Source organism: Thalassophryne amazonica, chromosome 5 (genome assembly GCF_902500255.1).
Source record: "Thalassophryne amazonica chromosome 5, fThaAma1.1, whole genome shotgun sequence".
In the NCBI taxonomy this organism is placed as follows: Eukaryota; Metazoa; Chordata; class Actinopteri; order Batrachoidiformes; family Batrachoididae; genus Thalassophryne; species Thalassophryne amazonica.
Genome location: NC_047107.1, coordinates 132,926,437 through 132,951,592, shown reverse-complemented (window position 1 = coordinate 132,951,592; position 25,156 = coordinate 132,926,437). Strand labels below are relative to the sequence as shown.

The following is a 25,156-nucleotide window of genomic DNA, read 5'->3' as shown; positions in this document are numbered from 1 at the left end:
TCTCCAGACTAGACTCAATTTGCTCTCTACTCTCACTACAGATCACAATGTCATCTGCAAACATCATAGTCCATGGGGACTCCTGTCTGATCTCATCCGTCAACCTGTCCATCAGTCACACTATTCTTGTACATGTCCTGCTCTACCCTCACATACTTCTCTGCCACTCCAGACTTCCTCATACAATACCACAGCTCTTCTCTTGGCACCCTATCATAAGTTTTTTCTAAGTCCACAAACACACAATGTAACTCTTTCTGGCCTTCACTGTACTTCAACAGCAAACATTGCATCTGTAGTGCTCTTTCTTGACATGAAACCATACTGCTGCTGTTAAAAATTTAAAATATATGTTATCAATTATAATGTCTCTATCCTGATTTTTCATATACATCTATATTTGTGTGATTTTACTTTCCAAGTTAACCACTGAACCTTTCGCACAGTAAAATGACCTCTTGCTGCCTTAAAGTGTGAGAGCGTAAATCTTATTTACTAAGCACAGTAGTACGTTTTAATTAACAGATCTGCCTTGAGCAGGAACGGTACGCCCTGTTCACACCAGCTCAAGCTGGTCCTGCATTGTCTCTGTTTTGTCTCTGTTTTAGAAATTCATAATAATGCCGTATCTATGTGAGAACAGACTGTGTGACTCCAAGATGTTTTGTGTTGTTTCTCTGCATCTGCCTGTATCCATTTTTGCTTCAATAAAATGCAGGAGAGGGGTGGGCGGCCCTTCAGAGCTGACTGGCGAGTGGTGAAGAGGGTTCTTGCCCGCCGGGCTCTCTCCTGCGCAGGAAAGAAATTCACTGTTTCCGTGTGGTGATTTTCTGTGATAAATTTGAGCTTTCTCTTTCAGCAGGTTCAACTCTGACAGCTGCTCACAGATCTTCACCTGTTTTCTAAGCCTAGCTTCTACTACACTTTCCAATAACTTCATGCTGTAGCTGATCAGCTTTATGCCTCTGTAGTTACTGCAGCTCGCACATTACCCTTGTTCTTGAAAATAGGAACCAGCACACTTCGTCTCCACTCCTCAGGCATCCTCTCACTTTCCAAGATTTTATTAAACAATCTGGTTAGAAACTCTACTGCCATCTCTCCTAGACATTTTCATGCCTCCACTGGAATGTCATCTGGACCAACTGCCTTTCCACTCTTCATCCTCTTCATAGCAGCCCTCACTTCTCCCTTACTAATCTCTTTTACTTCCTGATTTACTCTCGCCACATCATCCAGCCTTTTCTCTCGCTCATTTTCTTTATTCATCAGTTCCTCAAAATATTCCCTCGACCTTCTCAGCACACACTCCTCACTTGTCAGCACATTACCATGTGCATCTTTTACCACCCTAACCTGCTGCACATCCTTTCCAGCTCTGTCTCTGTCTGGCCAATCGGTACAAGTCCTTTTCTCCTTCCTTACTATTCAACTTCTTGTACAGCTCGCAATATGCCTTTTCCTTTGCTTTTGCCACTTCTCTTTTCGCCTTACGCCGCATCTCCTTGTACTCCTGTCTACTTTCTTCATCTCTCCGACTATCCCAAAACTTTTTTGGCAACCTCTTTCTCCTTATGCTTTCCTGGACCTCTTCATTCCACCACCAAGTCTCCTTGTCTTCCTTCTACTGTCCAGATGTCATACCCAGTACTGTCCTAGCTGTCTCCCTTACCACATCTGCAGTACTTTTCCAGTTGTCCAAAATTGCTTCCCCTCCAACCAGTGCTTCTCTCACCTGCTCGCTAAATTTCACACAGCAGTCTTCCTCCTTCAGCTTCCACCATCTGATCCTTTGTTGAGCTCTCACTCTCTTCTTCTTTACCTCTAAAGTCATCCTACAGACAACCATCCTATGCTGTCTAACGACAGTCTCTCCTGCCACCACCTTACAGTCTGTGAAATTGAAAGAGTAAACAAAAATAAATTTCTTGGAGTCATAATTGATAAGAAATTAAATTGGAAGAGTCATATAATGTTATGTGTCGGACGCAGCCCGGAGAACCGACCAGCGTTTGAAGGACCCAGTATAAAATAAGCAGAGCACGGTACAAAGGATAACGAAATTTAATTACATAACAGTGATGTGACAAAAACAACAAATGAGTGCGCGGTCTGGCGTGGTGGAATTGCGGTGTGCTCCGAGCAGCACTAACGGTCCGGAGCCAGAAACTGTTCGGACCCAAGGACCCCGCTGACACCCCCCAGGTGGCCGCGACAAACCGAGTCTGTGAAAGAAGAAATCATCATGTGAGTCCACACTCCACACACAGAGAGACCACTCAAAGGTGTACATAAACAGCAAACACTTCCTGGCTTAATCACTAATCAGCTTCCCTCCCTGCAGGCATGGAACACCCTGTTCACATAACTCAACTGCAGTGGAAGCTGATTAAACGACTAACATAACAGCTCAATATAATAAGGTGTGAGGGACACCACATTTACTGACTGTAATAATGTTAGTCACAAAACCTAACGTACCTCAGGAAGTGTGCTGACGAGCGTGAGACCTCACCCCCTCCTCTTTCACAGACCATGCATCAAACCTGGACGTTCTCTGCATCCACTGATGATGAGATGGCTCTCGAGACGACGATCTCACCCGTCTGGTCACAAGGTCGAGTCTCTGGCAAATACACACTGTGTACTCCAGACTTAAATGCCACCATGCTCCAATCTGTGTAGATGCACCACAGCTGTGAGTCCTGACGAGCTGCACATGATCAGCCTCAGGTGATCAGGGTGAGGTCCTGATGACTCAGCCACACAGCCACTCAGTCCTAAATGCGTGCCACCTGGAAGGAAAAACAAAAGACAGAACAGAAGACAGAAACAAAAGGCAGCCAGGCCCCCCCCAGCCATACAACAGCACCCCACCCTCACGAGAAGCCTCCCGGCGACCACACAAACCTGGCCCAGGAGAAACACCCCCCTCCAGGGACCATGACTGGAAACCGTATCTGCATTCATCTTCCAACAGAATCTTCATCTAACAGAACGGTTGATGTCTTCTTCTCTGGCTGCATCTTTGCCTTTGTTTCTGTCAGTCAATTAGCACAGGTGTGGCCAGGAGTTCTTGAACCTGTGCGGTCAGCCTTTGTCCAACCATGTTTACAGTCTGATTAGTCATAAAACAAAAAAGACAAACACAAACAACCAAACCACCCCCCCTCCCCAGAGGACCGTCCCATCAAACCCCGGGAAGAGGAGAAAAGAAAAACAACCCAAACTAAAGCTTGCAAATAAAAACGCTAACACCCCCCCCCCCGACGACATGTAGGGACCAACACCCCCCAGAGGACATCCCGCCAGCTCCAGGAGTAATAACCACAGCCGAGGTCCCTCTGGGATCCAACGTCACCCACGGGGACTCCCAGCACCTCCCAGAGGACCGTTCCATCAACCCCAGGAGACGCCTCCCCTCATGACCAACGGACCCAGCCCCAGCCGTCCACGGCTAGATGGACCCACAGCCCTTTCCCCCCCAGAGGACACCACAGTCACACCCTGAGGGCGGAAACTGGGGGGAAAAACAAAAGGAAAGAAAAAAAATACAAACAAAACAACCCCAACCCCATCCCCTCGGCGCAGTGGAAACTGGAAGCACGTCCAGCGTCACCAACCATGACTATACCCCAGAAGCCAACCGGGAGGAGTGGAACAGCGGCTAAGGCAGACGGCACAAAACGGCGCCACCCCTCTGACTTCCAAACCAGCCACCAGCTGCGGGTATATCCCACTGCCCCAAACCTCAGCCATGTCGATGGCAGACGGCTCAAAGGCGCGCCGAAGCCGGAGGCGGAACAGGGAATCAACAAACAAAAAAAAAACAACAACACCCCAAACATATACAAACTAAAGTCTCAAAAAGTCTGGCAATTTTATATAAAGCAAGATATATGTTAGACAAAAAAAAAAAAAAACACTAAAAGCCTTATACTGTTCACTAATATTACCATATTTTAATTATTGTGCTGAGGTCTGGGGCAATAATAACAAAACTGCTCTAAAGCCACTAATCAATTTGCAAAAAAGGGCAATAAGAATAATCAGTGATGCTGGATACAGAGACCACACAAATACATTATTCATTAAAACAAAAATATTAAAAATTCAGGATTTAAGAGTTTCAAACTCTTCAGACATTGTTTAAAGCTAAAAATAAACGATTACCTGTAAATATTCAGAGTCCCTTTATTGAAAGGGAAAATCAATATAATCTGAGAGGTTTGTATTGTTTTCAAATTCAAAATTTTCATTAAAAAGATTTTGTGTTTCTGTGAGTGGAGTAAAAACATGGAATAACTTGAAACAAGAACTTTTTTTTTCTTTACCCTGTCTGCATATATATATATATATATATATATACAGTCATGGTAAAAGCCACACTAGCAGAACCATTTATGAACATTAATACACATCAATCAATCAATCAATTTTTTTATATAGCGCCAAATCACAACAAACAGTTGCCCCAAGGCACTTTATATTGTAAGGCAAGGCCATACAATAATTATGTAAAACCCCAACGGTCAAAACGACCCCCTGTGAGCAAGCACTTGGCTACAGTGGGAAGGAAAAACTCCCTTTTAACAGGAAGAAACCTCCAGCAGAACCAGGCTCAGGGAGGGGCAGTCTTCTGCTGGGACTGGTTGGGGCTGAGGGAGAGAACCAGGAAAAAGACATGCTGTGGAGGGGAGCAGAGATCGATCACTAATGATTAAATGCAGAGTGGTGCATACAGAGCAAAAAGAGAAAGAAACAGTGCATCATGGGAACCCCCCAGCAGTCTACGTCTATAGCAGCATAACTAAGGGATGGTTCAGGGTCACCTGATCCAGCCCTAACTATAAGCTTTAGCAAAAAGGAAAGTTTTAAGCCTAATCTTAAAAGTAGAGAGGGTTTCTGTCTCCCTGATCCGAATTGGGAGCTGGTTCCACAGGAGAGGAGCCTGAAAGCTGAAGGCTCTGCCTCCCATTCTACTCTTACAAACCCTAGGAACTACAAGTAAGCCTGCAGTCTGAGAGCGAAGCGCTCTATTGGGGTGATATGGTACTACGAGGTCCCTAAGATAAGATGGGACCTGATTATTCAAAACCTTATAAGTAAGAAGAAGAATTTTAAATTCTATTCTAGAATTAACAGGAAGCCAATGAAGAGAGGCCAATATGGGTGAGATATGCTCTCTCCTTCTAGTCCCCGTCAGTACTCTAGCTGCAGCATTTTGAATTAACTGAAGGCTTTTTAGGGAACTTTTAGGACAACCTGATAATAATGAATTACAATAGTCCAGCCTAGAGGAAATAAATGCATGAATTAGTTTTTCAGCATCACTCTGAGACAAGACCTTTCTGATTTTAGAGATATTGCGTAAATGCAAAAAAGCAGTCCTACATATTTGTTTAATATGCGCTTTGAATGACATATCCTGATCAAAAATGACTCCAAGATTTCTCACAGTATTACTAGGGGTCAGGGTAATGCCATCCACAGTAAGGATCTGGTTAGACACCATGTTTCTAAGATTTGTGGGGCCAAGTACAATAACTTCAGTTTTATCTGAGTTTAAAAGCAGGAAATTAGAGGTCATCCATGTCTTTATGTCTGTAAGACAATCCTGCAGTTTAGCTAATTGGTGTGTGTCCTCTGGCTTCATGGATAGATAAAGCTGGGTATCATCTGCGTAACAATGAAAATTTAAGCAATACCGTCTAATAATACTGCCTAAGGGAAGCATGTATAAAGTGAATAAAATTGGTCCTAGCACAGAACCTTGTGGAACTCCATAATTAACTTTAGTCTGTGAAGAAGATTCCCCATTTACATGAACAAATTGTAATCTATTAGACAAATATGATTCAAACCACCGCAGCGCAGTGCCTTTAATACCTATGGCATGCTCTAATCTCTGTAATAAAATTTTATGGTCAACAGTATCAAAAGCAGCACTGAGGTCTAACAGAACAAGCACAGAGATGAGTCCACTGTCCGAGGCCATAAGAAGATCATTTGTAACCTTCACTAATGCTGTTTCTGTACTATGATGAATTCTAAAACCTGACTGAAACTCTTCAAATAGACCATTCCTCTGCAGATGATCAGTTAGCTGTTTTACAACTACCCTTTCAAGAATTTTTGAGAGAAAAGGAAGGTTGGAGATTGGCCTATAATTAGCTAAGATAGCTGGGTCAAGTGATGGCTTTTTAAGTAATGGTTTAATTACTGCCACCTTAAAAGCCTGTGGTACATAGCCAACTAACAAAGATAGATTGATCATATTTAAGATCGAAGCATTAAATAATGGTAGGGCTTCCTTGAGCAGCCTGGTAGGAATGGGGTCTAATAAACATGTTGATGGTTTGGATGAAGTAACTAATGAAAATAACTCAGACAGAACAATCGGAGAGAAAGAGTCTAACCAAATACCGGCATCACTGAAAGCAGCCAAAGATAACGATACGTCTTTGGGATGGTTATGAGTAATTTTTTCTCTAATAGTTAAAATTTTGTTAGCAAAGAAAGTCATGAAGTCATTACTAGTTAAAGTTAATGGAATACTCAGCTCAATAGAGCTCTGACTCTTTGTCAGCCTGGCTACAGTGCTGAAAAGAAACCTGGGGTTGTTCTTATTTTCTTCAATTAGTGATGAGTAGAAAGATGTCCTAGCTTTACGGAGAGCTTTTTATAGAGCAACAGACTCTTTTTCCAGGCTAAGTGAAGATCTTCTAAATTAGTGAGACGCCATTTCCTCTCCAACTTACGGGTTATCTGCTTTAAGCTACGAGTTTGTGAGTTATACCACGGAGTCAGGCACTTCTGATTTAAAGCTCTCTTTTTTAGAGGAGCTACAGCATCCAAAGTTGTCTTCAATGAGGATGTAAAACTATTGACGAGATACTCTATCTCACTTACAGAGTTTAGGTAGCTACTCTGCACTGTGTTGGTATATGGCATTAGAGAACATAAAGAAGGAATCATATCCTTAAACCTAGTTACAGCGCTTTCTGAAAGACTTCTAGTGTAATGAAACTTATTCCCCACTGCTGGGTAGTCCATCAGAGTAAATGTAAATGTTATTAAGAAATGATCAGACAGAAGGGAGTTTTCAGGGAATACTGTTAAGTCTTCTATTTCCATACCATAAGTCAGAACAAGATCTAAGATATGATTAAAGTGGTGGGTGGACTCATTTACTTTTTGAGCAAAGCCAATAGAGTCTAATAATAGATTAAATGCAGTGTTGAGGCTGTCATTCTCAGCATCTGTGTGGATGTTAAAATCGCCCACTATAATTATCTTATCTGAGCTAAGCACTAAGTCAGACAAAAGGTCTGAAAATTCACAGAGAAACTCACAGTAACGACCAGGCGGACGATAGATAATAACAAATAAAACTGGTTTTTGGGACTTCCAATTTGGATGGACAAGACTAAGAGTCAAGCTTTCAAATGAATTAAAGCTCTGTCTGGGTTTTTGATTAATTAATAAGCTGGAATGGAAGATTGCTGCTAATCCTCCGCCCCGGCCCGTGCTACGAGCATTCTGACAGTTAGTGTGACTCGGGGGTGTTGACTCATTTAAACTAACATATTCATCCTGCTGTAACCAGGTTTCTGTAAGGCAGAATAAATCAATATGTTGATCAATTATTATATCATTTACCAACAGGGACTTAGAAGAGAGAGACCTAATGTTTAATAGACCACATTTAACTGTTTTAGTCTGTGGTGCAGTTGAAGGTGCTATATTATTTTTTCTTTTTGAATTTTTATGCTTAAATAGATTTTTGCTGGTTATTGGTAGTCTGGGAGCAGGCACCGTCACTACGGGGATGGGGTAATGAGGGGATGGCAGGGGGAGAGAAGCTGCAGAGAGGTGTGTAAGACTACAACTCTGCTTCCTGGTCCCAACCCTGGATAGTCACGGTTTGGAGGATTTAAGAAAATTGGCCAGATTTCTAGAAATGAGAGCTGCTCCATCCAAAGTGGGATGGATGCCGTCTCTCCTAACAGGACCAGGTTTTCCCCAGAAGCTTTGCCAATTATCTATGAAGCCCACCTCATTTTTTGGACACCACTCAGACAGCCAGCAATTCAAGGAGAACATGCGGCTAAACATGTCACTCCCGGTCTGATTGGGGAGGGGCCCAGAGAAAACTACAGAGTCCGACATTGTTTTTGCAAAGTTACACACCGATTTAATGTTAATTTTAGTGACCTCCAATTGGCGTAACCAGGTGTCATTACTGCCGACGTGAATTACAATCTTACCAAATTTACGCTTAGCCTTAGCCAGCAGTTTCAAATTTCCTTCAATGTCGCCTGCTCTGGCCCCCGGAAGACAATTGACTATGGTTGCTGGTGTCGCTAACTTCACATTTCGCAAAACAGAGTCGCCAATAACCAGAGTTTGATCCTCGGCGGGTGTGTCGTCGAGTGGGGAAAAACGGTTAGAGATGTGAACGGGTTGGCGGTGTACACGGGGCTTCTGTTTAGGGCTACGCTTCCTCCTCACAGTCACCCAGTCAGCCTGCTTTCCCGGCTGCTCGGGATCTGCCAGGGGGTAACTAACGGCGGCTAAGCTACCTTGGTCCGCACCGACTACAGGGGCCTGGCTAGCTGTAGAATTTTCCACGGTGCGGAGCCGAGTCTCCAATTCGCCCAGCCTGGCCTCCAAAGCTACGAATAAGCTACACTTATTACAAGTACCGTTACTGCTAAAGGAGGCCGAGGAATAACTAAACATTTCACACCCAGAGCAGAAAAGTGCGGGAGAGACAGGAGAAGCCGCCATGCTAAATCGGCTAAGAGCTAGTAGCTACGCTAAGCTAGCGGATTCCTAAAAACACGCAAAGTGAATAATGTGTAAATAATTTAGAGGTGATTCAGCAGAAGGAGTGCTTTAGTTAAGGCACGTACAGATTACACTGGGAAACAAATCGTAATCTAGGTAACTAGATCAATCTAACTGCGCAGATTAAACAGCTAACAGATACAGAAAAACACCGCTGTGCTCCGGAACAGGAAGTGATACAATAACGCAGTGAGAGCCAACCACCAGTAGAGGCAAAATCCAATTTCCTCTATTATCCAGAGTGTGTGTGTGTGTGACCTCCATCTGTCCTTCCCGATCAGCCTACAACATCCTACTCAAAGCCAACCGACAACTTCTATCAGGAAGGGCCGACCACCAAAACAACACAAAGACAGACAAGAACGAGAGACAAGGGGTGAAGACAATAACTGTGACGTGAGACACAGAGGAGACGGGACCCCGACATAAAACATACCAGAACAAACCACCACACATGAACAAGCAGTGACAGCGACAGTCTGTTGTGTAATTAGTGAGCATTCATTCTCTAAACTAGGACACCAGAGTCTTGATCCCCTTGAGAACTCCCAAAACCAAATTGTGGTGTCAGCCACGAACACATAACCAGCCACACACAGAGACCCAGATCACAGCTATATATCTGATCACTACTGCAGCCGGTGTGATGGGCCAAGACAAGAGTACAGAACCTTAAGATATGACATGGACCACTCCAGCACTTCAGAAACCACGCGGCCGGCTGCGAGCACCAACGGACGTGGGTCCAGGACACAGGGCCCCGGGGGAGCCAGGAGAAAAGGGACAGCGGAAGGGCATGGGGGCCAAGAAAGGCAGCCCCCGTATCCACCGGGCAGCACACAAACCACCTTAAATAATGCCAAACAATTCATCAGTTTAAAAAAAAAAAAATTAAAAGAAAATATTTTTTCCAAGTATGTAACTGAAGAGATTTAAAGACTGAGTGTTCACAGCTGAAACTTTGAAGCAGCTTTTGAAGGAAACTGAAATATGTTTTTGTCACTTAAGGACAGATTTCTAAAGAGGGGTGGGGTTATAAAAGTGATTCACTTCTTCCCACTCCTACTCAGACACGCACTTTCTGTTGATATTCTTTTTTCTGTATTGTTTTGTATTAGAAAAAAGGAGAATGTGATGTTTTGATGACAGATCCGATGTTCAGTGTTTGTGTCTGTCTGAATAAATTCATTCATTCATTCCAAACCAAAAGAAACAAGACAACAGACACAAAATGAAACAAGCCAACCAGCGCAGAAAGAAATGAGCCAACAGACATTGAAAGGAACGAACCAACAGACACTGAAAGAAATGAGCCAACAGATACAGAAAGAAAAGAGCCAACAGACACTGAAAAAAATTAGCCAAAAGACACTGAAGGAAACGAGCCAATTAGAACTGAAAGAAAGGAGACAACAGACACTGAAAGAAAACAGCCAACAGATACAGAAAGAAATGAGAAAATAGACTCCATAAGAAACGAGCCAACAGACACTGAAAGAAACGAGCCAATTAGAACTGAAAGAAAGGAGACAACAGACACAGAGAAAAGAACAAACAGATAGAGAAAGAAACGAGCCAATAGACTCCATAAGAAATGAGCCAACAGACACTGAAAGAAACAAGCCAATGAGAACTGAAAGAAGAGAGGCAACAGACACTGAAAGAAAAGAGCCAAAAGACACAGAGAAAAGAACAAACAGATACAGAAAGAAACGAGCCAATAGACTCCATAAGAAATAAGCCAACAGACACTGAAAGAAACAAGCCAATGAGAACTGAAAGAAAGGAGCCAACAGACACTGAAAGAAATGAGCCAACAGACACCGAAAGAAATGAGGCAACAGACACAAAGAAACAAGCCAATGAGAACTGAAAGAAAGGAGCCAACAGACACTGAAATAAATGAGCCAATGAGAACTGAAAGAAAGGAGCCAACAGACACTGAAAGAAATGAGCCAATGAGAACTGAAAGAAAGGAGCCAACAGACACTGAAAGAAACGAGCCAACAGACACCAATAGAAACGAGCCAACAGACACAGAGAGAAAATAGCCAACAGATCCAGAAAGAAATAAGCAGACAGATATTGAAAGAAACAAGCCAACAGACACTGAGAGAAAAGAACAAACAGATACAGAAAGAAACGAGCCAATAGACTCCATAACAAACGAGCCAACAGACACTGAAAGAAATGAGCCAATGAGAACTGAAAGAAATGAGCCAAGAGACACTGAAAGAAATGAGCCAACAGACACTGAAACAAATGAGTCAACAAGAAAAGAGCCATCAGACATTGAAGGAAACAAGCCAATACACACCGAAAGAAAAGAGCCCACAGACACTGAACAAAACAAGCCACCAGACACCGAAATAAATGAGCCACAGACACTGAAAGAAATGAGTCAACAAACACAGACACAAATGGGCCAAGAGACAGAGAAAGAAATGAGCCAACAGACACCGAAGGAAACCAGCCAACAGACACCAAAAGAAATAAGCCAACAGACACCGAAAGAAACGAGCCAATGAGAACAGAAAGGAAAATGCCAAAGATAACTGAAAGAAAGGGCCAACAGACACAGAAAGAAACAAGCCAACAGACACATAAAGAAACAAGCCAACAGACACCGAAAGAAACGAGCCAACAGATACAGAAAGAAAAGAGCCAACAGATACAGAAAGAAAAGAGCCAACAGAAACAGAAAGAAACGAGCCAACAGACACCAATAGAAATGAGCCAACAGAAACTGAAAGAAACGAGCCAACACAGAGAGAAAATAGCCAACAGATCCAGAAAGAAATAAGCAGACAGATATTGAAAGAAACGAGCCAATAGACACTGAGAGAAAAGAACAAACAGATACAGATAGAAACGAGCCAATAGACTCCATAACAAATGAGCCAACAGACACTGAAAGAAATGAGCCAACAGACACTGAAAGAAATGAGCCAAGAGACACTGAAAGAAATGAGGCAACAGACACTTAAACAAATGAGTCAACAAGAACAGAAAGAAATGAGCCAACAGATACAGATAGAAAAGTGCAAACAGACACTGAAGAAACAAGCGAACATGTACCCAAACAAACGAGTCAACAGACACTGAAAGAATGAGCCAACAGATACAGAAAGAAAAGAGCCAACAGATACAGAAAGAAAAGAGCCAACAGAAACAGAAAGAAACGAGCCAACAGACACCAATAGAAATGAGCCAACAGAAACTGAAAGAAACGAGCCAACAGACACAGACAGAAAATAGCCAACAGATCCAGAAAGAAATAAGGAGACAGATATTGAAATAAACAAGCCAACAGACACTGAGAGAAAAGAACAAACAGATACAGAAAGAAACGGGCCAATAGACTCCATAACAAACGAGCCAACAGACACTGAAAGAAATGAGCCAATGAGAACTGAAAGAAAGGAGCCAACAGACACTGAAAGAAAGGAGCCAACAGACACCAAAAGAAACGAGCCAAGAGACACTGAAACAAATGAGTCAACAAGAACAGATAGAAAAGAGCCAACAGACACTGAAGAAACAAGCAAACATGTACCCAAACAAACGAGTCAACAGACACTGAAAGAATGAGCCAATAGATACAGAAAGAAATAAGCAGACAGATACAGAAAGAAAAGAGCCAACAGATACAGAAAGAAAAGAGCCAACAGAAACAGAAAGAAACGAGCCAACAGACACCAATAGAAATGAGCCAACAGAAACTGAAAGAAATGAGGCAACAAGAACAGAAAGAAACAAGCCAATGAGAATTCAAAGAAACAAGCCAACAGAGACCAAAAGAAAAGAGCCATCAGACATTGAAGGAAACAAGCCAACACACACCGAAAGAAAAGAGCCAACAGACACTGAACAAAACAAGCCACCAGACACCGAAAGAAATGAGCCACAGACACTGAAAGAAATGAGTCAACAAACACATACACAAATGGGCCAAGAGACAGAGAAAGAAATGAGCCAACAGACACCGAAGGAAACCAGCCAACAGACACCAAAAGAAATAAGCCAACAGACACCAAAAGAAATAAGCCAACAGACACCGAAAGAAACGAGCCAATGAGAACAGAAAGGAAAATGCCAAAGATAACTGAAAGAAAGGGCCAACAGACACAGAAAGAAACAAGCCAACAGACACATAAAGAAACAAGCCAACAGACACCGAAAGAAACGAGCCAACAGATACAGAAAGAAAAGAGCCAACAGATACAGAAAGAAAAGAGCCAACAGAAATAGAAATAAACAGGCCAACAGACACCAATAGAAATGAGCCAACAGAAACTGAAAGAAACGAGCCAACAGACACAGAGAGAAAATAGCCAACAGATCCAGAAAGAAATAAGCAGACAGATATTGAAAGAAACAAGCCAAGAGACACTGAGAGAAAAGAACAAACAGATACAGAAAGAAACGAGCCAATAGACTCCATAACAAACGAGCCAACAGACACTGAAAGAAATGAGCCAATGAGAACTGAAAGAAAGGAGCCAACAGATACTGAAATAAAGGAGCCAACAAGAACAGATAAAAAAGAGCCAACAGACACTGAAGAAACAAGCGAACATGTACCCACACAAACGAGTCAACAGACACTGAAAGAATGAGCCAATAGATACAGAAAGAAATAAGCAGACAGATATTGAAAGAAACAAGCCAACAGACACTGAAAGAAATGAGGCAACAAGAACAGAAAGAAACAAGCCAATGAGAATTCAAAGAAACAAGCCAACAGAGACCAAAAGAAAAGAGCCATCAGACATTGAAGGAAACAAGCCAACACACACCGAAAGAAAAGAGCCAACAGACAATGAAAAAAAACAAGCCACCAGACACCGAAAGAAATGAGCCACAGACACTGAAAGAAATGAGTCAACAAACACAGACACAAATGGGCCAAGAGACAGAGAAAGAAATGAGCCAACAGACACCGAAGGAAACCAGCCAACAGACACCAAAAGAAATAAGCCAACAAACACCGAAAGAAACGAGCCAACAGACACCGAAAGAAACGAGCCAATGAGAACAGAAAGGAAAATGCCAAAGATAACTGAAAGAAAGGGCCAACAGACACAGAAAGAAACAAGCCAACAGACACAGAAAGAAACAAGCCAACAGACACCGAAAGAAACGAGCCAACAGACACAGAAAGAAACGAGCCAACAGACACCGAAAGAAACGAGCCAACAGATACAGAGAGAAAATAGCCAACAGATCCAGAAAGAAATAAGCAGACAGATATTGAAAGAAACAAGCCAACAGACACTGAGAGAAAAGAACAAACAGATACAGAAAGAAACAAGCCAATAGACTCCATAACAAACGAGCCAACAGACACTGAAAGAAACGAGCCAACAGACACAGAAAGAAACGAGCCAACAGACTGTTGGGAAGGTGTCGTAGCACGGACCCACAACAGGGGGCGCAAATGAACGGACAATGAATAAGCCAAAAAGTAACAATTTAATGTTGTGATAATACACAACTAAATACACAAGATTTGCAAAGTCAATTAACACCAGGTGACGTGTGGGCAGGCTCGAAGATAGAAGACCCCCGACGAGAGAGAAGCCGCGTCCCACACGGCTTCCACCACCAACGGTCTGAAGAACACCGGAGCCGCCAAGTCCCGAGTCCCCAGGTGGCCTCTGTCTTCAGCTGTCGACCCTGGTACTGCTGGCAGAAAGCAGAGACAAGATGAATGAGTGTGAGTCCGCACACTCAGTAATCCACAGTCTGCACACAGTTAGGAGGGAGCACCTCCACCTCCAATCACACACTCGTGCAGCTCCTGATTAACCACTTATCTGGTTTGGGGTGTGAGGCGAAGCCGTCGCTGTCACACCAAATGCCAATCCCACAGATAAGGAAAACACCAGGAAAACGGCTGCAACAGAAGTTCAGATTATTACACAACGTATGAGTCAGCAGAGAAATTACCTCTTCAGTAGTCGATTTCTCAGCGAGGAGGTGGAGTTGCAGTCCGGCCTTTATGGTGATGATGATGATGATGATGAACGAGTGACAGCTGGTGCAGAGGATGAATGACAGCTGTCACTTCTTCTGGGTCTGGCGCCCTGTCGTGCTTGGAGCCCGCACTCCAAGCAGGGCGCCCTCTGGTGGTGGTGGGCCAGCAGTACCTCCTCTTCAGCAGCCCACATAACACAGACACTGAAACAAATGAGCCAACAGACACAGAAAGAAACAAGCCAACAAAAACAGAAAGAAACGAGCCAACAGACACTGAAAGAAATGAGCCAACAGACACTGAAGAAACAGGCCAACAGACACAGAAAGAAACAAGCCAACAAACACTGAAAGAAATGAGGCAACAAGAACAGAAAGAAACAAGCCAATGAGAATTCAAAGAAACAAGCCAACAGAGACCAAAAGAAAAGAGCCATCAGACATTGAAGGAAACAAGCCAACACACACTGAAAAAAAATAAGCCACAGACACTGAAAAAAATGAGTCAACAAACACAGACACAAATGGGCCAAGAGACAGAGAAAGAAATGAGCCAAAAGATACAGAAAGAAACGAGCCAATAGACACCAAATAAATAAGCCAACAGACACCGAAAGAAACAAGCCAATGAGAACAGAAAGGAAAATGCCAAAGATAATTGAAAGAAAGGGCCAACAGACACAGAAAGAAACAAGCCAACAGACACAGAAAGAAACAAGCCAACAAACACCGAAAGAAATAAGCCAACAGACACTGAAAGAAAAGAGCCAACAGACACCGAAAGAAATGAGCCAACAGACACCGAAAGAAATGAGCCAACAGATACAGAAAGAAATGAGCCAACAGACACTGAAAGAAATGAGCCAGCAGACACTGAAAGAAATGAGCCAACAGATACAGAAAGAAACGAGCCAACAGATACAGAAAGAAACGAGCCAACAGACACTGAAAGAAATGAGCCAACAGACACTGAAAGAAAAGAGCCAACAGACACTGAAAGAAAAGAGCCAACAGATACAGAAAGAAAAGAGCCAACAGACACTGAAAAAAATTAGCCAAAAGACACTGAAAGAAATGAGCCAATAGATACAGAAAGAATGGAGCCAACAGACACCAAAAGAAACAAGCCAACAGACACTATAAGAAATGAGTCAACAGACACAGACACAAATGGGCCAACAGACAGAGAAAGAAATGAGCCAATAGACACCATAACAAATGAATCAATGAGAACTGAAAGAAACAAGCCAACAGACACTGAAAGAAATGAGCCAACACACACTGAAAGAAAGGAACCAACACACACCGAAGGAAACCAGACAACAGACACCAAAAGAAATAAGCCAACAGACACCGAAAGAAACGAGCCAACAAAAACAGAAAAAAACGAGCCAACAAACACAGAACAAGCCAACAGACACCGAAAGAAACAAGCCAACAGACACAGAAAGAAACAAGCCAACAGACACCGAAAGAAACGAGCCAACAGACACAGAAAGAAACAAGCCAACAAAAACAGAAAGAAACGAGCCAACAGACACAGAAAGAAACGAGCCAACAAAAACAGAAAGAAATGAGCCAACAGACACTGAAAGAAATGAGCCAACAGACACTGAAGAAACAGGCCAACAGACACAGAAAGAAACAAGCCAACAAACACAGAAAGAAATAAGCCAACAGACACCGAAAGAAACAAGCCAACAGACACAGAAAGAAACAACCCAACACAGAAAGAAACCGAAAGAAACGAGCCAAGACACAGAAAGAAACGAGCCAACAGACACCGAAAGAAACGAGCCAACAGACACAGAAAGAAACGAGCCAACAAAAACAGAAAGAAACGAGCCAACAAAAACAGAAAGAAACGAGCCAACAGATACAGAAAGAAACAAGCCAATAGACACCAAAAGAAAAGAGCCAACAGACACCAAAAGAAATAAGCCAACAGACACTGAAAGAAAAGAGCCAACAAATACAGAAAGAAAAGAGCCAACAGATACAGAAAGAAAGGAGCCAACAGACACTGAAAGAAATGAGCCAATGAGAACTGAAAGAAAGGAGCCAACAGACACTGAAAGAAAAGAGCCAACAGATACAGAAAGAAATGAGCCAACAGATACAGAAAGAAATGAGCCAACAGACACTGAAAGAAAACAGCCAACATACACTAAACCAAGGTGAACAGTGAAAAACATTTTTAAAACTTAAAAGCAGTTGAGACCTACCTGTAAAAGTATCCTAATAAATATACTGTTCTACCTTCTGCAAACAGAAGGGAGCTGTTTTCAGAAAAACTACTCTATCCTCTGTAGGCAAAGAAGAACTGGTATATATATATGTTTATAGATATATGTTTTCGTTTTAAAGTAATGTGCTAATTTCTAAGGTTTTGTGAGCACATGCTGTGCCCGGCAGCAATGCATTATGGGTAGCATAGGGCAATCTCAGACGTTCACGACAGGACAAATGCATTTCAGACACACTGTTCAGGCTCCACGGATAACAGCATTAAACTCTAGTGCATAAAACTCTCATGAATATATTCTCTGGGTTTATAGACGTTAGTGTATTTGTGTTTGTTAAATTCCACGCATCTTAAAAGTTAAATGTAGCAGACACGGATTATCTGGAATTTTGTTTGGCAAGTTTTCAAGGCCGCAACTGCCATCTACTGGCCAGGAGTGTTCATGGCAGTATTCACCCCAAGTACTAAGCGTCTGGGTACCAGTAGATGGCAGTGTTCTATTTATTTTGACCTGGTTATATCAGATGGTGGTTAAATCAACTTTTTGGCTTTGCAAATGGCTTTTTTTTTTTTTTTTACAAATTAAGTTTAAAAACAAAACAACAACAACAAAAAAACATTACAAGACAGCTCTACTGTTATGTGTCGATGCGGGTTGAGGAGTGGACCTGCGTCAGACGGAACCCAGCGCTACAAATAACCAGAAAAGCGGTTCCAAAAACAATATATTTATTTCACCCGCTGTGCATAAAAAGTGTAAAAACAAAAATAGCGTCCTTCTGGTGGAGTGACTGTTGGCACGCTCTCCAGTGCCCGCAAGAATCAAAGCCCGGCGCTCCTGGACCCACTACCACCGCCAAACACCCCCCAGGTGAACATGACAAACTGACTCTCTGTGAAGCAAAGAAGAGGTGAGGTAAGTCAGCAGTTACAACAATATCTTTCAAAAGACACACGCTATCAGCAACACATTCAGGTCTGTATCTTTTTAACTTTATGCAAATAAGCAGCTTCTCACAACAGGTGGAGGATCACTTATCCGCACGCCACAGCAGTGAGAAGCAAGCTGCACAATTCTCATCACAATTCAAGTATACTGTGTAACAAAACACCAAGTTACTATCAACAATTAGTCAAACACTTAATCACCTTTGATGTGTGCTGACAGCATGTGTCCTCACCCTTCCTCCTTCACGGGCTCGATGTGTCAAACCCAGGCGCGGTCCTCAGCGTCTCACAAACGAACATCACAAGGTCGAGTTCCCGGCAGTTCTGCTTGAATCACACATGACTTAAATGCAGAACGCCATCCAATTATCTGCTTAAGCTGAAAGTCTTTAAGGTTGCATGTGAGCACCATTCACAGGTGCTACACATGATGTTGATGAGGGTGAGGATTCTTCAGCCAGCACCTTCTCCACAGACAAATCAGTTTCCATGCCACCTGAAGAGCAAAGAAAAGAAAAGAACACCAAAATATCCAGCCACACCCCCAACACACAACATCTGCGGTTGGATGCTTGAAGCTATTCAGCAGCAGGAGGTGGTCATGAGATGTTAAAGCTTGTTACTCCACTACACGATGCAGGACGCGCGATTAACCTGAAACTCGGTCCAAAAAATTCTCGCACGAATGAAAAATCATCTGAAAAATGGCCAAAACACGCACAGTGTAAAGCCAACATTTATGTGTCAAGATAAGGCTTTTCAGAACTGACCAATTGTTAACCTTGTCCTTCCTTTGTTTTATCTATGATTTTATTATTGCATTTTAACCTGTGAAGTGCTTTGTGACTTATGTCTGTGAAAGGCACTATATAAATAAATTTACTTACTTACTAATACTGAGTGCACATTTTACAACATCATAAAACGCATGCACATCATCAAACATTGTCTCCACATGCAAAACATTTTGCAATGACACTTCCAGGGCTCCGTAAAAATGCCTGTTTTTACAAATAAAAATGGAATATTTTACAAAAGCACATTTATCTTTAAACCAACACACGACAGACGTCACATTAACGTGTTGGTTTACATAATGAATGACTGAACCAATCAGTGTTTAGCAGAGGCACTTTTACCCAGAATGCTTTGCAGTGTGTTTGTTACAAAACCTCAGAATTAGTGCATTATTCAACATTAAAAGATATATGTTATATTTTAACTTTGTATAAATAACAGAATTGACATTAATGGAGTTATTCTATCAGTATTTTCACAAAACCATAAGTTAGTATGACCTCCGCCTGACTGGAGCATTATTGTTAGTAGAGAGCTGATTCTGTGGGTGCTCTCAGGATTCTTCTGTGCAGCTTCCTACAGGGGGCAGCATGGTCAAACATGGAAATACTGGCTCATTCTTTGGGTCTTTTGTCGCTTTTAATGCTTTCAAAAGCGATCGTGTTAAAAGTCAATTTCAGCTTCTTAGTAATTGCAAATGTACCAGAGCCAATACTGGAATTTATGGGTTATCGATTATCTGTAACTTCCGATACATTTTTTGGGTGGTTTATCGGTTTATCTTTATCAAAGATAACTTTTCAGTTATCTGATTATCTGTTATCGAAGTTAATTTTTTGGTTATCTGTGCCCACCACTGGCCAACAGACAGAGAAAAAAAATGAGCCACTAGACACCATAACAAATTAACCAATGAGAACTGAAAGAAACAAGCCAACAGACACTGAAAGAAATGAGTCAACAGACACAGACACAAATGGGCCAACAGACAGAGAAAGAAATGAGCCAATAGGCACCATAACAAATTAACCAATGAGAACTGAAAGAAACAAGCCAACAGACACTGAAAGAAAGGAGCCAACAGACACAGAAGGAAACCAGCCAACAGACACCAAAAGAAATAAGCCAACAGACACCGAAAGAAACGAGCCAATGAGAATAGAAAGGAACATGCCAAAGATAACTGAAAGAAATGAGCCAACAGACACAGAAAGAAAAGAGCCAACAGATACAGAAAGAAATGAGCCAACAGACACTGAAGAAACAGGCCAACAGACACAGAAAGAAACAAGCCAACAAACACAGAAAGAAATAAGCCAACAGACACCGAAAGAAACGAGCCAACAAAAACAGAAAGAAATGAGCCAACAGATACAGAAAGAAACGATCTAATAGACACCAAAAGAAAAGAGCCAACAAAAACAGAAAGAAATGAGCCAACAGATACAGAAAGAAATGAGCCAATAGACACCAAAAGAAAAGGGCCAACAGATACAGAAAGAAATGGGCCAACAGACACAGAAAGAAAAGGGCCAACAGATACAGAAAGAAATGGGCCAACAGACACTGAAGAAACAGGCCAACAGACACAGAAAGAAACAAGCCAACAGATACCGAAAGAAATGAGCAAACACTAACAGAAACTAGCCAACAGATACAGAAAGAAATGAGCCAACAGACACTGAAGAAACAGGCCAACAGACACAAAGAAACAAGCCAACAGATACCGAAAGAAACGAGCAAACAAAAACAGAAAGAAACGAGCCAACAGATACAGAAAGAAATGAGTCAACAGACACTGAAGGAAATGAGCCAACAGACACTGAAAGAAAGGAACCAACAGACATAGAAGGAAACCAGCCAACAGACACCAAAAGAAATAAGCCAACAGACACTGAAAGAAACGAGACAAGAACAGAAAGGAAAATGACAAAGATAACTGAAAGAAAGGGCCAACAGATACAGAAAGAAATGAGCCAACAGACACTGAAGAAACAGGCCAACAGACACAGAAAGAAACAAGCCAACAGACACAGAAAGAAATGAGCCAACAGACACTGAAGAAACAGGCCAACAGACACAGAAAGAAACAAGCCAACAAACACTGAAAGAAATAAGCCAACAGACACAGAAAGAAACAAGCCAACAGACACAGAAAGAAATAAGCCAACAGATACAGAAAGAAATGAGCCAACAGACACTGAAAGAAATGAGACAACCACAACAGAAAGGAAAATGACAAAGATAACTGAAAGAAAGGGCCAACAGATACAGAAAGAAATGAGCCAACAGACACTGAAGAAACAGGCCAACAGACACAGAAAGAAACAAGCCAACAGACACAGAAAGAAATAAGCCAACAGACACAGAAAGAAATAAGCCAACAGACACTGAAAGAAATGAGACAACAAGAACAGAAAGGAAAATGACAAAGATAACTGAAAGAAAGGGCCAACAGATACAGAAAGAAATGAGCCAACAGACACTGAAGAAACAGGCCAACAGACACAGAAAGAAACAAGCCAACAGACACAGAAAGAAATAAGCCAACAGACACTGAAAGAAATGAGACAACAAGAACAGAAAGGAAAATGACAAAGATAACTGAAAGAAAGGGCCAACAGATACAGAAAGAAATGAGCCAACAGACACTGAAGAAACAGGCCAACAGACACCGAAAGAAACAAGCCAACAGACACAGAAAGAAATAAGCCAACAGACACTGAAAGAAATGAGACAACAAGAACAGAAAGGAAAATGACAAAGATAACTGAAAGAAAGGGCCAACAGATACAGAAAGAAATGAGCCAACAAAGACCGAAAGAAATAAGCCAACAGACACCGAAAGAAACGAGCCAACAAAAACAGAAAGAAATGAGCCAACAGATACAGAAAGAAATGAGCCAATAGACACCAAAAGAAAAGATCCAACAGACACCAAAAGAAATAAGCCAACAGACACTGAAAGAAACGAGCCAACAGACACCAAAAGAAATGAGCCAACAGACACTGAAAGAAACGAACCAATAGATACAGAAAGAAAACAGCCAACGAGAACAGATCCAGAGGTTAATGAGAGATTCATCATTTACATTGCAGTTGGCCCAAGAGTGGGCCACAGGTCAACAGTTTGTTGGTATAGGATCAAATAAGCAGGTTGTGCTTTTTATAGAAGTTTCTCCAGCACATCTCGTGAGATACTATCAAATTCTGTAAATCTCGGTAATACCTCAGTAGTGGCGCCCACCTCAATAGCAGGGTGTAGTGGCTGGATTAAGGCATGCCGGGATATGTTCAACCTGATGTCTTCTATTTTCTTTCCAAAGTAATCCAAGAAATCTTGTGCTTTAAATGACAGCAAACTACAGGTGGTTGTCCATGAGTCAATGTTGCCACCGTGTTGAACAATAACTGAGTTGTGCTTGTTTTTGTTGCTCAAATCAGAGTAGTAGGTCCACTTTGTAGCCAGTTGTTCATGCTTACAGTCTAAGATAGCATCACGCCATGCAAGGTGGAATACTTCTGCTCTTGATCTGCACCATTTTCATTCCAGACCTCTTACCTTTTGCTTGAAACCACGTAATTAATCATTGAACCAAGACTGTGCCTTGAGGGAACATGGGTTTCAATATAGTTGGAGTGATCATGTCCAATGTGGTTGTATGTGCTGAGTTGAAAGACTGTTTACTGAATGGGCATTTTCCAAATGTGATGCGAAGACATCAGGAAGTCTTGCTCCAAGTTCAATTGTAGTTGAAGAGTTGATGCATCACCGTGACAGTAAATAAGTTTTCATTCCACTGAGCAAGGCAACGAGACTGTAAACTTAATAAATGAATGCACTGCTGGAATCCTAATACATCCATAATTTCCAAAAATGATTTGCAGAGGGGATCAGATGGCTTATTTATATGAATGTTGAAGTCACCAATAATCACAATGTTATATGCACAGGTTGAAAAGATAATGATAAACTCACCAAATTCACCTAAGAATTCAGAATATGGGCCTGAGGGCTTATATATGGTGATAAAATAGCATGACTGATTTTTATTCTTGTGACTCTGGCTATACGTAGTATCCTGGGCAGAGCGGAGAGTCAATCAATCAATCAATCAATCAATTTTTTTATATAGCGCCAAATCACAACAAACAGTTGCCCCAAGGCGCTTTATATTGTAAGGCAAGGCCATACAATAATTATGTAAAACCCCAACGGTCAAAACGACAGAGAGTCAGATGTTCAAGTGAAATATATTTTTGACACCCAACAGCTAATAAACTAAACCTAAATTTATAAATTAGAAAAGGGGTGCCCAATACGTTGATCGCTATCGACCGGTCGATCATGAAGCTGGCACGAGTAGATCGCGTGACATAATAAAATATGATGATGAAAAGCGTCTATCCTCCCTGTGCAACCCAGTCTCATGGCAGGTCGCCCTGTGAGAAAACATCTCAGATTGGCTGGTGTGTACGTCAATCAAGTGGCAATTGCGCCGACTGACATGCAACTGGCACAATTTCCACTTGACTGATGTACACAGCAGCCAATCTGAGATCTCCCCTTTTCCAGGGGTCATTCTCAAGTCACCACGCAGGTGTGGTTGAAAGCACTGGTTAGTGCCAGTTAGCCTTCTAATTTATAGCGACAAAACACAGGATTTAAAAAGAAAATGAGCTGAGCAGCTGGACCAAGTAAGAAGCCAAAAACGTACCACTTCTATGTGGAATGGGAGGGGGACTATTTTTCACCATGGTGTATTCAAAATGTGCTTGTCTGATCTGCCAATCTGTCATTGCTACTTCATAGAAGGAAAATGTGGAGACACACTTTCGAGCTGTTCACAAAAACTACAACAGTGACTTCCATGCGAAAAGCGAGCTGAGAAAGAGAAAGGTGAACTAAAATCACAGTTAAGCGGACAGCAGTCATTTTTCACACAGCTTAATTCAAAAGCAAAGGCAGCCACCGAAGCATTAGTCCGGGTGTGTCACTCCATCATGAAGCATAAAAAGTCCTTTCAAGAGAGAGAGATGATAAAAGACGCTTTCGTTGAGGCAGCTGACTCCTTGTTTTGGGATTTTAAAAACAAGCCAGAAATACTATCTTCAATCAAAGCTCTTCAGTTATCAAGAAGATGCAACATGCAAATTATCAAGGAAATGCAACATCTGTCCTTAAAGCTGCAGCACCATGACTTGGGGAACTTCAAAAACCTCACATCAGAGCTGGAGATGCAACAGAAGGGATGTGCACAACCTGACAGTGCACTCTTTGCAAAGCAGATTCAAAATCGTCTGTCAGACTTTGACAAACGGTTTCAAGACTTTGCTTTACTCGAGCCAATCGCTACATTTATGTGCTTTCCATTTAGAGAAGATCTTGAGGTTGATTTAGTCACATCAAAAATCTCAGCACTGTTTCACCTGAACTCATCTGCAGTGGAGGATGAGATGTTGACACTACAGGCTGACACTGAGCTGAAGGCCAGGGCTTATGGACAATTCTGGAACTTACAGAGGAAAAGTATCCAAATATGAGGAAATGTGCTACATTCTTGACTGCACTATTTGGCTCTACTTATTTATGTGAGTCAGCCTTTTCCCACATGAAAATGAGTAAATCCACCCACCATTCCACCATGAGCGATGATCACTTGTAAGCCTGCTTAAGACGAGCTACAGCAGCTACTGTCCGGACTATGCAACCCTGGCTGAGTCCATTCAGTGCAAGTACAGTAAGGTATGTACTTACTTATGTTAAGCATTTTTGATAAAGGTAGATCTTTTGGACCTGGTTGTTTTGAAAGTAGCTCGTGAACCAAAAAAGTGTGGGCACCCCTGCATTAGAACAACACCCACCTTGCTTTGTATCATGAGGTACGTGACTAAATGTGTACGTCGGTGGGCAGGCCTCATTTAAGGCGAGGACAGCAGTAGGTTTAAGCCAGGTTTCACATGAACCAATCATAACTAAGTGGTGATCCATAATTACATTGCTTATCAACAGTGATTTTGAGGACAGTGACCTTATGTTAATGAGACCCAAACTAAGGACCTCAGTGGGGCTGACAATTGGATTATTGTGATTTAGGAGTGGTTCAAGAGTAGTATCTATAGGATGCATAAATTTAGGTTTACGTTTAAGAAGTTCCATGTGGGTTGCAGGTAGCAGACACAAAATATTTGATATTTCAGGAATAGCCAGTGGGCCATCCTCAATTTCAACATCATCCAATGTAGTAATGGGTATTAAGTTTGCAAAGCATATCCCTCTATGATCTTTATGGACACGTCTACAGAAGCAGGCCACAGTCTCAACTGGACGAA

At 42.1% G+C, this 25,156-nt stretch overlaps 1 protein-coding gene across 1 annotated transcript in view; it reads right to left on the bottom strand.

Annotated features, from left to right (window-relative positions):
• Nucleotides 1-25,156, bottom strand: part of dab2ipa (DAB2 interacting protein a) — a 161,616-nt gene that overhangs the window by 81,768 nt on the left and 54,692 nt on the right. The window lies entirely within an intron of this gene.